The sequence below is a fragment of the Callospermophilus lateralis genome, chromosome 11 (assembly GCF_048772815.1).
Source record: "Callospermophilus lateralis isolate mCalLat2 chromosome 11, mCalLat2.hap1, whole genome shotgun sequence".
Taxonomy (NCBI): Eukaryota; Metazoa; Chordata; class Mammalia; order Rodentia; family Sciuridae; genus Callospermophilus; species Callospermophilus lateralis.
The window spans coordinates 63,952,416-63,965,989 of record NC_135315.1 but is presented as its reverse complement, the minus strand read 5'-3'; the positions used below and the strand labels follow the sequence as shown (position 1 = coordinate 63,965,989).

Here is a 13,574-nt window from a genome sequence, read left to right as displayed (position 1 = left end):
TGCCATGGTGGTGTCTGATGCGAAGGGTGGCTGTTCTCTTTGCTGGGGTGTCCGATGTGAAGGGTGGATCCAGTCCGACTCTCCCAGGTCCCACCTCAGCTCTGGACCCACTGCCTATGGAGGCTCGGTTGGCATCACCTCAAAAGGTTCACAGAGGAACCAAAGAGTTGATTCTCTATTCCACTGGAGCATCTCTGTAGTGCTGAGTTGTAGCGGTTTGGCGGCTGGACGGAAACAATCAAGCAGAAACTGCCCACAGGCAGCCTGAATTCACCTGCTCCAAGCTCGGTGTGGGCTCTGAGGGGCTCAAACTGCTTGCCCTAGATCCACCTCAGCCCAGCATTTCCAAATGATTCTGAGCAAACAGCATTCAGTCAGTTTAAGACTCTCTTTGCCCGTGCAGCTGAAGAGGTCACAGAATTGATCTCTCCGCACCCACCACCATGTTGGTCTCTCGGAGTCTCATATATTTTTGAGAGCCAGTTTCCATAAATTGATAGCAACAATTTATCATGTTTCATTCATGATAATTCATTTGTTTTATATCTTCAACAATACTATTTAATTTTATTTATCTAACATGATTTTATCTCACGTTTGTCTAATTTCTTAAGATGTTGAGATTTTTTATGATTATTGAACATTTACATACCTCCTATGTAATGTGGCTCTTCAAGCCTCTTGCCTGATTTTCTTTTGAGGTCTCTGCCATTTCCTTTCTTATTCCAAAAATTTGGTTACATGGGAGGAAGTTAATTTTTTCTACTCTGTCATTTCTCTTTGTACCTTTTAATGGTATCACTTGTTGAATAGAATTTCTATTTTAATATTGCCCAGTTTACTAACTTTTTTTTTCGGTCCAGAGATTTAACCCAGGGGGTGTTTAACCACTAAGCCACATCCTCAGCCCATTTTTTAAAAAAAATTTTTATGAGACTGTGTCTTGCTAAGTTGCTTAGGGCCTTGTTGCTAAGTTGTTGCCTAAGTTGCTGACTCTGGCTTTGAACTTGCAATACTTTGCCTCAGTCGTGGGTTATAGGCATGTGCACTGCATCCTGCTGTGTATAAATTTGCTTTTTTGTAACTTTGAAAAAAATCAATCTCTCTCTCTCTCTCTCTCTCTCTCTCTCTCTCTCTCTCTTCCTAAATTGAAATTAAGGATGCTCTATCACCCTACCCTGAACTACATCCAAATCCACAGCCCTTTTTAAATTTTATTTTGCCATAGGGTCTCAATATTTGCTCAGGTTTGCAGTCCTCCTATGTTAGCCTCCCAAGTAGCTGGTATTACATGCATGCATGTCTACCCTATAAATCCCTTTCTTATAACAATTTTTGGATATTTTGATTTATTTATTGGATAAGTTGATTTGGATATATTGATTTATTATGTGGAATGAGAAAAGAGTACAAATAGCATTTATTTGTCAAAACTATATTCCATTGTCCCATCTGCTTTCTTTGGAAAGGATACCACTTTTCTGTTTCCCTGCAACACACACTCTGTCATTTAAAATGATCTAAACAGCAAGTGCCTCTTTTTAAAGATTCTGCCTTTAGTTACATAGGACTATTTATTCATTTCTTTATGTGATGTACCTTTATAACATATGGCCACATTTGGTAAAATGATCATCTGGTCAGAGATGGACTTCATCATGTACAATGATGGCTATAATATATAGCCTTACATAGGTAGGGGTAAATCATATAGCTGTCAGTACAGTCTATGATGCTTGCAAAATAGCAAAAACACTTAACAGTGCATTTCTCAAAATATATGCCCATAATTAATTAGGCACCCTTGTCTACCTACATATGTATTACAATTATGTATAAATTAATAAATACTTTTTAACTATCCAACTTACCAGAGCTCTTTCAATATGTCTTTTAAAAGCACCAGGATTTGACATTTCCAGCACTCTGGATATGTTCATTTTCAATATCTTTAAAATATTGTGATTTTGTTTACTCTCCTTTTTATACAATTTATCTTTTCTAAATTATTGAGATTGATAATTAGCTAATAAATTCATAGACATTTTTAGTTCAACTATTTAAGACTGTGTTTCTTTTTTAACCTCAGTTTTGGAGGAATCCCAAAAGTTTTTGTAACTTTAAAAGTTTTTGTAACTTTACAATGATATGACTGATATATAAATAAAACTGATAGCGGCATGGCCACACTTTCAGCTGCTGCAGTGCTGCCTAGGGATCCAGGTGACCCATGGGTAGCAGCAAGGGCCACAATGACAGATTTCGGCAAGGAGCAATGCAATGAGCTGGAGGCTCTCGAGTCCATCTACCCCGATTCCTCCACAGTATTATCAGAAAATCCACCCAGCTTCACCATGACTGTGACATCTGAGGCCAGAGAAAATGATGAAAGCTGAAGAAAATCTTGGTATGGTGATGATCTTTACTCTAGTGACAGCTGTGCAAAGAAAAATTAAATGAAATAGTAGATCAGATAAAAACTAGAAGAGAGGAAGAAAAGAAACAAAAAGAAAGAGAAGCAGAAGAAGCAGAAAAGCAACTATTCCATGGCACTCCTGTTACAATAGAGAATTTTTTAAGTTGGAAGGCCAAGTTTGATGCAGAACTTTTGGAAATTAAAAAGAAATGGATGAAAGAAGAAGAGCAAGCAGGAAAAAATAAATTAAGTGGGAAATAGCTATTTGAAACAGATCATAATCTTGACACATCTGATATCCAGTTCTTGGAGGATGCTGGAAACAATATGCAGGTAGATGAGTCTTTGTTCCAGGAAATGGACGACTTGGAGCTGGAGGATGATGAAGATGATCCAGACTACAATCCCGCTGACCCAAGGAGTGACTCAGCAGACTAATGGACTGTCCCCATCTGCAGAGAAGTTGACTGCCACAGCATCTGTGGCTATGCTGAGAGGGTGTTGATTTTCCTTTCTTTTTTTCTAAGAAAAAAAAATAATTTTCAGGAGAATATTCTTCTGATCACTTTCATCACAGACTTAATAAACTGACCTTAAAGTTTCAAAATAAATAAATAAATAAAACTGATAAACCTTTACACATGCTAATGAAGAGAAGGAGAGAGAAAACTCAAATTACTAACATCTTGATGAAAAGCGAAATATCAAGATGGGCTCTACAGAAAATCAGAAGATAACCAGGAATTATTTTGAAATTTATACTCCAATTAAGTATTGAAGGCATCAACAAATTTCTAGCATCAAATGATTTGCCAAAACTGAATCAGGACGATATACACAAGTTAAACAGATCAATTTCAAGCAAGGAAATACAAGACGCCATCAGAAGCCTACCATCCAAGAAAAGCCCAGGACCAAATGGATACACAGCTGAGTTCTACAAGATCTTTAAAGAAAAGTTAATACCAATACTCCTCAAATTATCTCATGAAATAGAACATAGGGAGCACTTCCAAACTCATTGTATGAGGCCAATATCACCCTGATTCCAAAATCAGACAAAGACACATCAAAGAAAGAAAACTTGAGACCAATATCTCTAATAAACATAGATGCAAAAATTCTCAATAAAATTCTGGCAAACTGAATACAAAAACATATAAAAAAAATAGTGCACCATGATCAAGTGGGGTTTATCCCAGGGATGTAAGGTTGGTTCAACATACAGAAATCAATAAATGTAATTCATCACATAAATGTACTTAAAGAAAAGAATCATACGATTAGCTCAATAGACGCAGAAAGAGAATTCAAGAAAATGCAGCATCCCTTCATGTTCAAAACACTAGAAAAACTAGGGTTAACAGGAATATATCTCAACATTGTAAAAGCTATCTATGATAAGCTCCAGGCCAACATCACTCTAAATGGAGAAAAATTGAAAGCATTCCCTTTAAAAACTGTAACAAGACAGGGATGCCCTCTTTTACCACTTCTATTTAACATACTTATTGAAACTCTAGGCAGCACAATTAGATAGATGAAAGAAATTAAAGAGATACGGACAGAAAAAGAAGAACTCAAATTAGCACTATTTGCCAACAATATGATTCTAAACCTAGAGATCCAAAAAATTCCACCAGAAAACTTCTAGAACTAATAAAGGAATCCAGCAAAGTAGCAGGATATAAAATCAAAGACATTTCTGTATATCAGTGACAAATCCTCTGAAAAGAAACTAGGAAAACTACCCCATTTACAATAGCCTCAAAAAAATAAAATACTTGGGAATCCACTTAATGAAAGAGGTGAAAGAACTCTACAGTGAAAACTATAGAATGCTAAAGAAAGAAATTATAGAAGACCTTAGAAGATGAGAAGATCTCCCTTATTCTTGGATAGGCAGAATTAATATTATCAAAATGACTATAATACTAAAAGCCCTCTACAGATTTTAATGCAATTCCAATCAAAATCCCAATGATATTCCTCATAAAAATAGAAAAAGCAACCATGAAATTCATCTGGAAAAATAAGAGACCCAGAATAGCTAAAGCAATCCTTGGCAAGAAGAGTGAAGAAAGTGGCATTACTATACCAGACTTTAAACTATACTACAGAGCAATCGTAACAAAAACAGCATGGTATTGGCACTTGTAGATAGACTTGTAGATCAATGTAGAATAGAAGACACAGAGACAAACCCACATAAATACAGTTATCTCATATTAGACAAAGGACCAAAGCATATATTGGAGAAAAGAGAGCCTCTTCAACAACTGGTGCTGGGGAAATTGGAAATCCATATGCAACAAAATGAAATTAAGCAGGTGCTTAATTCCTACCTCTCACCATGCACAAAACTCAACTCAAAGTGGATCAAGAACCTAGGAATTAAACCAGAGACCCTGCATTTATACAAGAAAAAGTAGGCCCAAATCTTCATCATGTCAGATTAGGCCCTGACTTCCTTAATGAGACTCCCAAAGCATAAGAAAAAAAATCAAGAAACAATAAATGGGATGGATTCAAACTAAAAAGCTTCTTCTTGCAAAAGAAACAATCAGTGAGGTGAATAGAGAGCCTATAGAATGAGAGCAAATTTTTACCTCAAACACATCAGATAGAGCACTAATCTCTAAGATATATAAAGAACTCAAAAATCTTAACACCAAAAAAAAACAAATAACCCAATCAATAAATGGGCCAAGGACATGAATAGATACTTCTCAGAAGATGATATACAATCAATCAACAAATATATGAAATAATGCTCAACATCTCAAGTAATTAGAGAAATGCAAATCAAAATTTACTCTAAGATTTCATCTCACTCCAGTCAGAATGGCAGCTATTAAGAATACAAACAACAATAAGTGTTAGCAAGGATGTGGGGAGAAAGGTACACTCATACATTGCTGGTGGGACTGCAAAATGGTGCAATCAATATGGAAAGCAGAATGGAGATTCCTTTGAAAACTTGGAGTGAAACCACCAATTGACCATCAATTCCTCTCCTCACTTTATACTCAATGGATTTAAAAACAGCATACTACAGGGACACAGCCACATCAATGTTTATAGCAGCACAATTCACAATAGCTAAATTGTGGAACTAACATAGATGCCCTTCAGTAGATGAATGGATAAAGAAAACATCAAAAAAAAAAGAAGTGTGTAACATTAGATTGGGTAGAGAGAGGTGATGGAAGGGTAGGGGAGGGGAAGGCGGGGATAGGAAGGACAGCAGAATAAAATAGACACTAGTATTGCTGTGTGTTTATATGTGACTATATGACCAATGTGATTCCGCAACCTGTACACTCAGAAAAATGAGAAATTATACCCCATTTGATTCAAATGTATGATCTGTCAAGATCATTGTACTGTCATGTGTAACTAATTAAAACAAATTTAAAAAAGAATACAAACAAAAAAAGAAAATATGCTACATACACACAATGGAATATTACTCAGCATTAAAAGAAAAGAAAATCATGGCATTTGCAGGTAAATGGATGGAGCTGGAGAATATCATGCTAAGCGAAATAAGTCAATCCCAAAAAAACAAATGCTGAATGTTTTCTTTGACAATGGGGATGGAGGGAGCATGGAAGGAATGAAGGAACTTTAGATTGAGCAAAGGGGAGGGAGGGGAAGGGAGGGGGTGTGGGAGTAGGAAAGACAGTGGAATGAGATGGACATCATTACCTTAAGTACAAAGATACAAATGGTGTGACTCTACTTTGTTTATAACCAGACATGGAAAAGTGTTCTCTGTATGTGTACTATGAATTGAAATGCATTCTGCTATCATATATAACAAATTAGAATAAATATTTTTTTAAAAAAAGAAAATAGGTTATATATTCAAAATGGACTTTTACTCAGTCCTAAAGAATAGAATTACGGTATTTTCCAGTAAGTGGGTAAAACTGGAGAACATCATTAAATGAAATAAGTCAGACTCAGAAAATCAAGCATCAAATGTTTTCTATTAATATACAGAAGCTAGAGCAAAATAAGATGGAAAGGGGGATTGCATATCATAAATACAAAAGAAAGATCAGTGAAATAAAAGATGAAGATCGAAAGGGACAGAAGGGATAGGAAAGGGGAGAAAATGTAGAAAGAATTTGACAAAGTCTGCGATGTGAATGTATAAATACTACAATGAATTCCTCCCTTATTTAAATCTATAAGGCACAAATCAAAAAATAAATGAATGAAAGTAAGACCAGCAGAGTAGAGGAAGAATTTTAGGTTGAGAAAGAAAGTGGGGGAAAGAGGGAGTATCAAGTACCAAAATGGAATAAATTAAATTCCATGCATGTAAAAATTTGTCAAAATAAACCCAACTATTTGGGTATGATTATAATTCACTAATAAAAAAAAAAGAACAGGACTTGCAGAGACAATTCTGTAAAAAAAGAAACACAAATATCCAACAAGCACAAGGAAATCATGGTTAATGCTATTGATCACTAGGGAAATACAAATCAAAACTACAATGAGATACAACTTCACACTCATTAGAATGTCTGGCACCAAAGGAAAAAAAATGTGAAATAACCAGTGTTGTGGATGTGAAGACATTAGAACCCTTGCATATGATCGGTGAAGATGTAAAATAGTTCAGGCACTATGGAAAACCATAGTGGTAGTTCATAAAAGTAAACATAGAATTCGCATAGGATCCAGCAATTCCACTTCTGAGTAGAGCTCTAGAAGAACTGATATTTGAGTCATCAAACTCATTCATAGGGGCTGGGGTTGTGACTCAGTGGTAAAGCACTTGGCTAGCACATGTGGGGCACTGGGGTTTGATCCTCTGCACCACATAAAAATATATGAATAAAATAAAGATTTTTTTAAAAGACTCATTCATAGCAGAATTATTCACAATAGCCAAAAGATAGAAGCAGCCCCAGTGTCCATGGATGGAAGAATGGATAAACAAAATGTGATACAAACATTCAATGGCATATTTTTATGCCACAGAAAGGAAGAAATTCTATTAGAATCCACATGCTACACATGAATGAACCTTGAGGAAATCATGCTAAGTGAAAGAAGCAAGCCACATAAAGGCAAATATCATGTGATTCCACTACTATGAAGTTCCTAGATTAATCAAATTCACAGATATAGTGGAACTCTGGTTACCAGGAGCCCAGAGAAGAAAACTAAAAAGTCCTTGTTTGATGGGTACAGAGTTTCAGTTCTGCAAGATGAAAGAAGATCTGTGGGTAGATGGCAGTAATGGATACATAACAATGGGAAAGCACTTAATACCACTGAACTGTGCATTTTAAATGGTTAAGGAGCTCAGGGTGATAGAACATGTGAGCAAAGCACTGGGTTGATCCCCAGCACCACAGAAACGATAGGAAATTTTGTGTCATGTGTGTGCTACCACACTTCAAAATATACTAATTTTTAATAACTAGGATCCCTCCTTTTGCATTCCAAATTTGTCATTTTCAGTAGATCCTTCCCAATCCATGTTTCTTTTTCCTAAAAGCAAAATTAGATCACAGCTCCATGCAAAAATCACTGTGCATCTGTAACAAAGCCCAGAAATCCTATGGTTCATGCAACAAACTTCAAGCAGTTCCTTCTGGATGTACACACTCTGGCAGAGAACTACCAGTGGACAGTCCTCCTCAGTTATGTCTGGATAAAAGGTGCCCTTCAAAAGCTGTGTTAATTCAGGAATGTCCAGAGGTTAAAAGATTACATTATGAGAGCTGCAACCTAATCAGCAGCTTAATCCATCTGATAAATTAATGATCTGAATGGTCTCACTGGGTGGTAACTGTAGGCAGGTGGGGGCATGGCTGTCCCAGTCTTTCAAAGGTCTTAGGAATGAGAAATACAAGATAATTTCAAGCCGAGAGTGTTAGCATAGGGTTCACTGGTACAGAGGCAAAGGAAAGAGGTGTCTATAAGGAGCCTGTATCTCTTTATTAATGAGAGAAGAGAGATATTGTTTCTAGGAAGGTATGGGCAGCTAAATCCCATGAACCCTATAATGTCACTCCTATCCAGGCTTCAGCTGCCTACTGTCTGAAAACAGTGAAGATGGGACATTTGCAAATTGAAAGGTCTGGAGAAATCTAGAATATTTATGACATTGGGGCTCTCCTTAGAGAAGTTATGCATGAGTAAAGAGGGGAGAAGAAGAGGATGCTTAGAGACCCTATCTTTTTATGATATTTCTGGGCAGGAAGAAGGAGCTAGATACCATGCATGGGACTATGTATTTTCAAGAAGCCTCCAATTTCAGTTCTATACTGGCTTCCTACACCTGAGCTTCTGAATTTCTGAAAATAGAAGAAATGATACTCTGGTAGATTAGTGGGGCAAGATGATCCCAAACTCTCTCTTCATGATCTAGAGTCTAATCCTCTGGGACTTTCCTAATGAATTTACAGGCTCACTGGTGATAGATACTAATCTATCCTCTCCAGTGCCTGCAGATTGTCCCAGCTGCATCCAATCCAAGGATTAATTCATAGCTAAATCATATGGGACATAGAACTGGATGTTCTTGGTACTCTTGAAGACTGTCAGGGCCAGAGGGTCCCAGGCTCTTCATGGCCTAGAGGCTGGCCTGACAACTTTCTTAACCGAGTGGCTCATTCAGGCACAGTTCCTATTCATCCTCTTAACTTCAGTTAGACTACCCCAGCTGTGACCAATTCAAGGTTTAATTCATGGTCTATGGCAGGAAAAAATCAAGTGGAACTCTTACACAGAATCTCCAATTCCATTTCAATCCAGGGCACAACCTACTGAGCTTTCTAAAACAGAGGAGATATAACCCTTTGATTGGTGAAGAGGACTCCAGACCCTCTATTAATGACTCCTGAAATTTCTTTACATTCTAGCTCGAATGTATATAGTACATGTCCACCCTTCTGAATTCTGGTAGTCCATCCATGCTGTCTCCCATCCAGGGTTCAATTTCCCACCTAAGGGCCAAATTCATGATGCCATGTTCTTTTATGTAGTCTCCAATTCCAGTGTTATCCAGGCTTCCACTACTGAGCTTCTGAGAACCAGGAGATGGGATTCTTGACATTTGGTGGAGCCACAGAGATCCAGACTATTTATTCATGACTTACAGACTGGCCTCCTGAATCTCTCTTAGTCTACTGGCTCATACACGAGAAATATCAATCCATTTTTCTCAGCTTCTGCCAACTGCCCCAGCAGCAGCCAATCCATAAACTGTGTCAGGGCAAATCAAACTGGAACATTGCTCTTTCACTGTCTCCTACTAATCTAGTCCTACCCAGGTTTAAACCACCTGGGTTCCCAAGAACTAAGGATATGGAGACTTTAAAGTCTATTAGGTCCAAAAGGTTCCAGACCCTCTATTCATGGCTTAGGCTAGACTTCTGGGACTTCTTAGTTTGCCATCTTAACATCTGCAGATCCTACATCCTTCTAAGATTTTTATGGACCACCCCATCCTCCTTCAATCTGGAGATTAATTAAATACCTTGCGCCTTCCATTTTGTCTTCAGTGTTCTTGTCCAATTCTTGGTTGCTCCAAAACCCTATGTGAGGCTCACTTTTGACTGGCCCTGTGCAGGACACCCCACCATCAGTCCCAGTTATTCAGTCTACACTTTGATTTATGTCAATAGAGTCTTTCTCACAGTCCTTCTTCTTCATGGAGGAAGTTCTACTTCCACCCAAGCAGGACAACACTCACCTGTTATTGGCCCACTAAGGGCTTACAAAGAAGAAAAGTCTGTCATGAAGAAGATAGTATGGGGAGGCAGGCTTGCATGTCACTTTTCTTAGGCTTGAAAGATGGTGCTGTCTCTACTCTGGCATTCTGCCGAGCAATTCTAGTCAGTGGTGGTAGAGTTCCTCTGTCAAGTTTTACAGTTCTGTAGCATGCAGTTGTTGGTAAAAGATCTCATTGAGAAAAACGTCAGCTCTCCAACTGGCATACTCCATGCTCCTGGGGCTTTGAGATGGTCAAACAGATCCAATTTTGGATGATGTTGGTTGTTTTCTAATTCGTGGGACTAGAATGAACTAGAATACTACATTCATAGTATTGAACCTATCCCTTTTGCACATCAAATCCCTTCATATCCTATTAGCAAGAACAATGTACTTCAGTTTCTTCAACCTGGAAGTAAGATGCAGAAGAAAGAAAATACATTCCTGAATACATGCCACCCATCATGTCTTCTCAAGAAGAAGAGCAGGTATCCACTGATGGGGTACACCAAGCAGAAACCATGCACATACCCTTAAAAGAAGATGATGAATTAGGGAAAGAGAAAATTATTAATTATGAAAATTTGGGGGTAAGACTCTTGGACAATCTTGAAGCTGAAGAAATTCTTGCAATGAAGCAAACAAAACTGTTAAGCACTAAAGGAGACACCCTAAATGTAGTATTATTGGAAGTTTGCAGAACCACTCAACTCAATAGACACACAAAGATTCCAACAATGCTTTCTCCTGTTCATGTACAGGATAGTACAGACCTTACAACTCTAACACCAGAGCCACCAATGTTGGCTCCAGTCACAAAATAACAAATGACCACCAGCAAAGTCATTAGAAACAAAGTCAATTACAACTAAAACTAGATCTCCAGGACAGAAGACTGAATAACCTAAAACTAACCAGTCACCAGCGATGGTTGAAAGTACTATTCAGTCACCAAAAACCATATCCAAAGAAAGAAATCACCTGGATGTTCTAAGATCCTCAAAAGCCCCAAGATTATGTCTCATATTCCCTAAGCATCTGTCAGACCTAAAACACCAAATAGGACTACTTCGGCTCCAATAAGTGAAAAAATTAGTAAAGAGATATTCCAGGTGGAACAAATACAGTCTCCCCTTGATGCTGAACAATGGGACTCAGCCAAGAAAGGCTGTCCTAACACATAAAATGATCACATTGATGCTGCGATTGCACAAGTCTGTGTTGAATGGGAGCCGAATCCTTTCAGATTTTATTCTGGATCAGAATTCCAAACAATCCCTAAGAGAATTTCAGGTTTGGAATACAGCACTCCAAAAGGTTTCACTCATTCAAACAATTTCACAAAGTCAGGGTCCACTCCTTTGCTACTTTCAGGAGACAAGGAAGGCAGCATGAGTGGGATCTACACTGCCACAGTCCTGGTAACTCATATAGACAGTGAATGCCTTCCACAGAAGGTGAAACTGGGAAGATGTTTCAATATGCCTCCCACCTTTCCTTCCATCGCTTCTCCTTCAGTTTTCTCCTCCCACTTCTAAACCACTCCACCATGTGTATGAGGAAAACCAAGCGGCCTTCATCCGTGGAGGTAAAGAAGTTGATAAAAGAACAGAAGACTAAATTGAAAAAAAAAAAAGACAGAAAAGCAGAAAGCTAAGGAGAGGACCTGTAAGTTTAAAACAAAAGAATGAGAAGACGCAGATGCAAACACGAGATTGAAAGATAAAATTGTGAGGAAGGAGAAAGAGAAGCACAAAGATGAGAAGAAAAGTAGAGAAAAGGGCAATAAAGATAAGAGAGAAAAAGAAAAAAATTAAAGGTAGAGAAGAAAAGATGAAGGATCCATCAAAACTGATGGTATTGCCCCCCAAAAGAAATGACCGCCCAAATCAGCCCCACTGAGTATGGGTCCCACCCATTCTGTCTTCCTTGTCACTAGTGCTCCAAAAACAACTGTGGAGAAAGAAAAGCCTAAAGAGAAAGAAAAGATTTTTTTAAAACTTTTTAAAAAGACAAAAAGAGAAAGAAAAGGAAGAAAATGAGAAGGAAGGGGAGACAGAGGTGAGAGAAAACAAAAGAAGCAAGCAGAAAAAAAAAAATAAAAAGAGAACCAGTTGTTTCAGCCACAAGTCCAGTTATCCCCAGACTGACTCTGAGAGCTGGTCCTGACCAAGACAAGATTGTCAACAGCAGAGTGGTTCCAGCCCCAAGGCTAAGTCAGTCCATTCTCTGAAAAGATCTAAAGTCCCCACTGCCAACCCCAGCCTCCATACCCTTGCAAGCGAGCCCTACAGCCCGGACACTGCCATTCCTCTCCCAGGTCAGAGCATTACCAGTTCTGATGCCATCTCCATCCCCTTCCATCCCTGGAGCTGGAAGCTCCAAAGCCCCTGTGCAGAGTATAGTGACTGATGACTGAGACAGCACTTGAGTGATCCCAGATGAGTGGGGCACTCAGATCTGGATCTGTCCTGATGTAACAAACCTGATGGGAGTCCAATGATCGGCCATGAGGACTAGTACCACGGACCCTGTGTTGGAATAATGGCTCTGCCTGATGTGTTCCAGCAAGAAGAAAGAAGAAGCACTAAGCACCCTGACATCTCCACGTGAGCTGGAGTAAGCAGTGTTGGCCTGGGCCTCTCCCCTGGCACCTCTAGAGGGGAGCTGGTGTGGTTCTGCATCACGTCTCCCCTGAGTCATGTGGACAGTGAATCTGGGAGGACTGAAGACAGGAACACACCATCCACTCTGGATTTTCTCTTCCGAAATCCACTGGCCTATGATCCCACGGTGGTGTGATTGACAAAAACCCTAGTAGAGGCAGGTCCTAAGAGCTGCCCACCTCCATTTTTCAATCACCAGTGACAAGTATTATTAATTTAAAAAACAAAAGACCATACATCCTCCCTTTTGATTTTCTTCATTAACTCCAGGGCCTTTTGATTAAGGTATTAGATGATAATGGGTAGACTACCTTGACTATAATTGAAGGATGTTACCATTAGTCTGTATACAGTTTTCCTTTCCCTTAATAATAATAACTCCATCACATTTTTGTGATGAGAATAGATGAAGCCTTCCCCCCAAACCCCATTTTTATTGCTAACACTGATGCAGCTACCAGAAAATCCCCTCTACCAAAGTCATAATTAAGCTTCTCCAGGAACCTTCCTCATAATTAAGCTTCTTGTCAGCAAGATTTTACAAACAGTACAAACAGTATTTCACAGTTCTCTGCAAACAGCTCAATGTGGTTTGAAGCTTCTTCTTACTTGTAAAGACCAGGTTCCTCTTTCTTTTAAAAGCCAAGTCTGCCATCAAACCTTTTGCTATACAAAAGTTACTATTCTGTCTTCTTGGTAAAAACTTATGAAATCTCTGTGTAGCCTAAGAATACGGAAGTACAAAT

General features: G+C 38.5%; 2 pseudogenes; both read left to right on the top strand.

Moving 5' to 3' along the window:
- The first annotated feature begins 2,252 nt into the window (after nucleotides 1-2,252).
- Nucleotides 2,253-2,981, top strand: LOC143410034 (RWD domain-containing protein 1 pseudogene; annotated as a pseudogene).
- A 5,022-nt stretch (nucleotides 2,982-8,003) lies between these two features.
- On the top strand, nucleotides 8,004-12,775 carry LOC143410572 (transcription initiation factor TFIID subunit 3 pseudogene; annotated as a pseudogene).
- The last annotated feature ends 799 nt before the right edge of the window (nucleotides 12,776-13,574 follow it).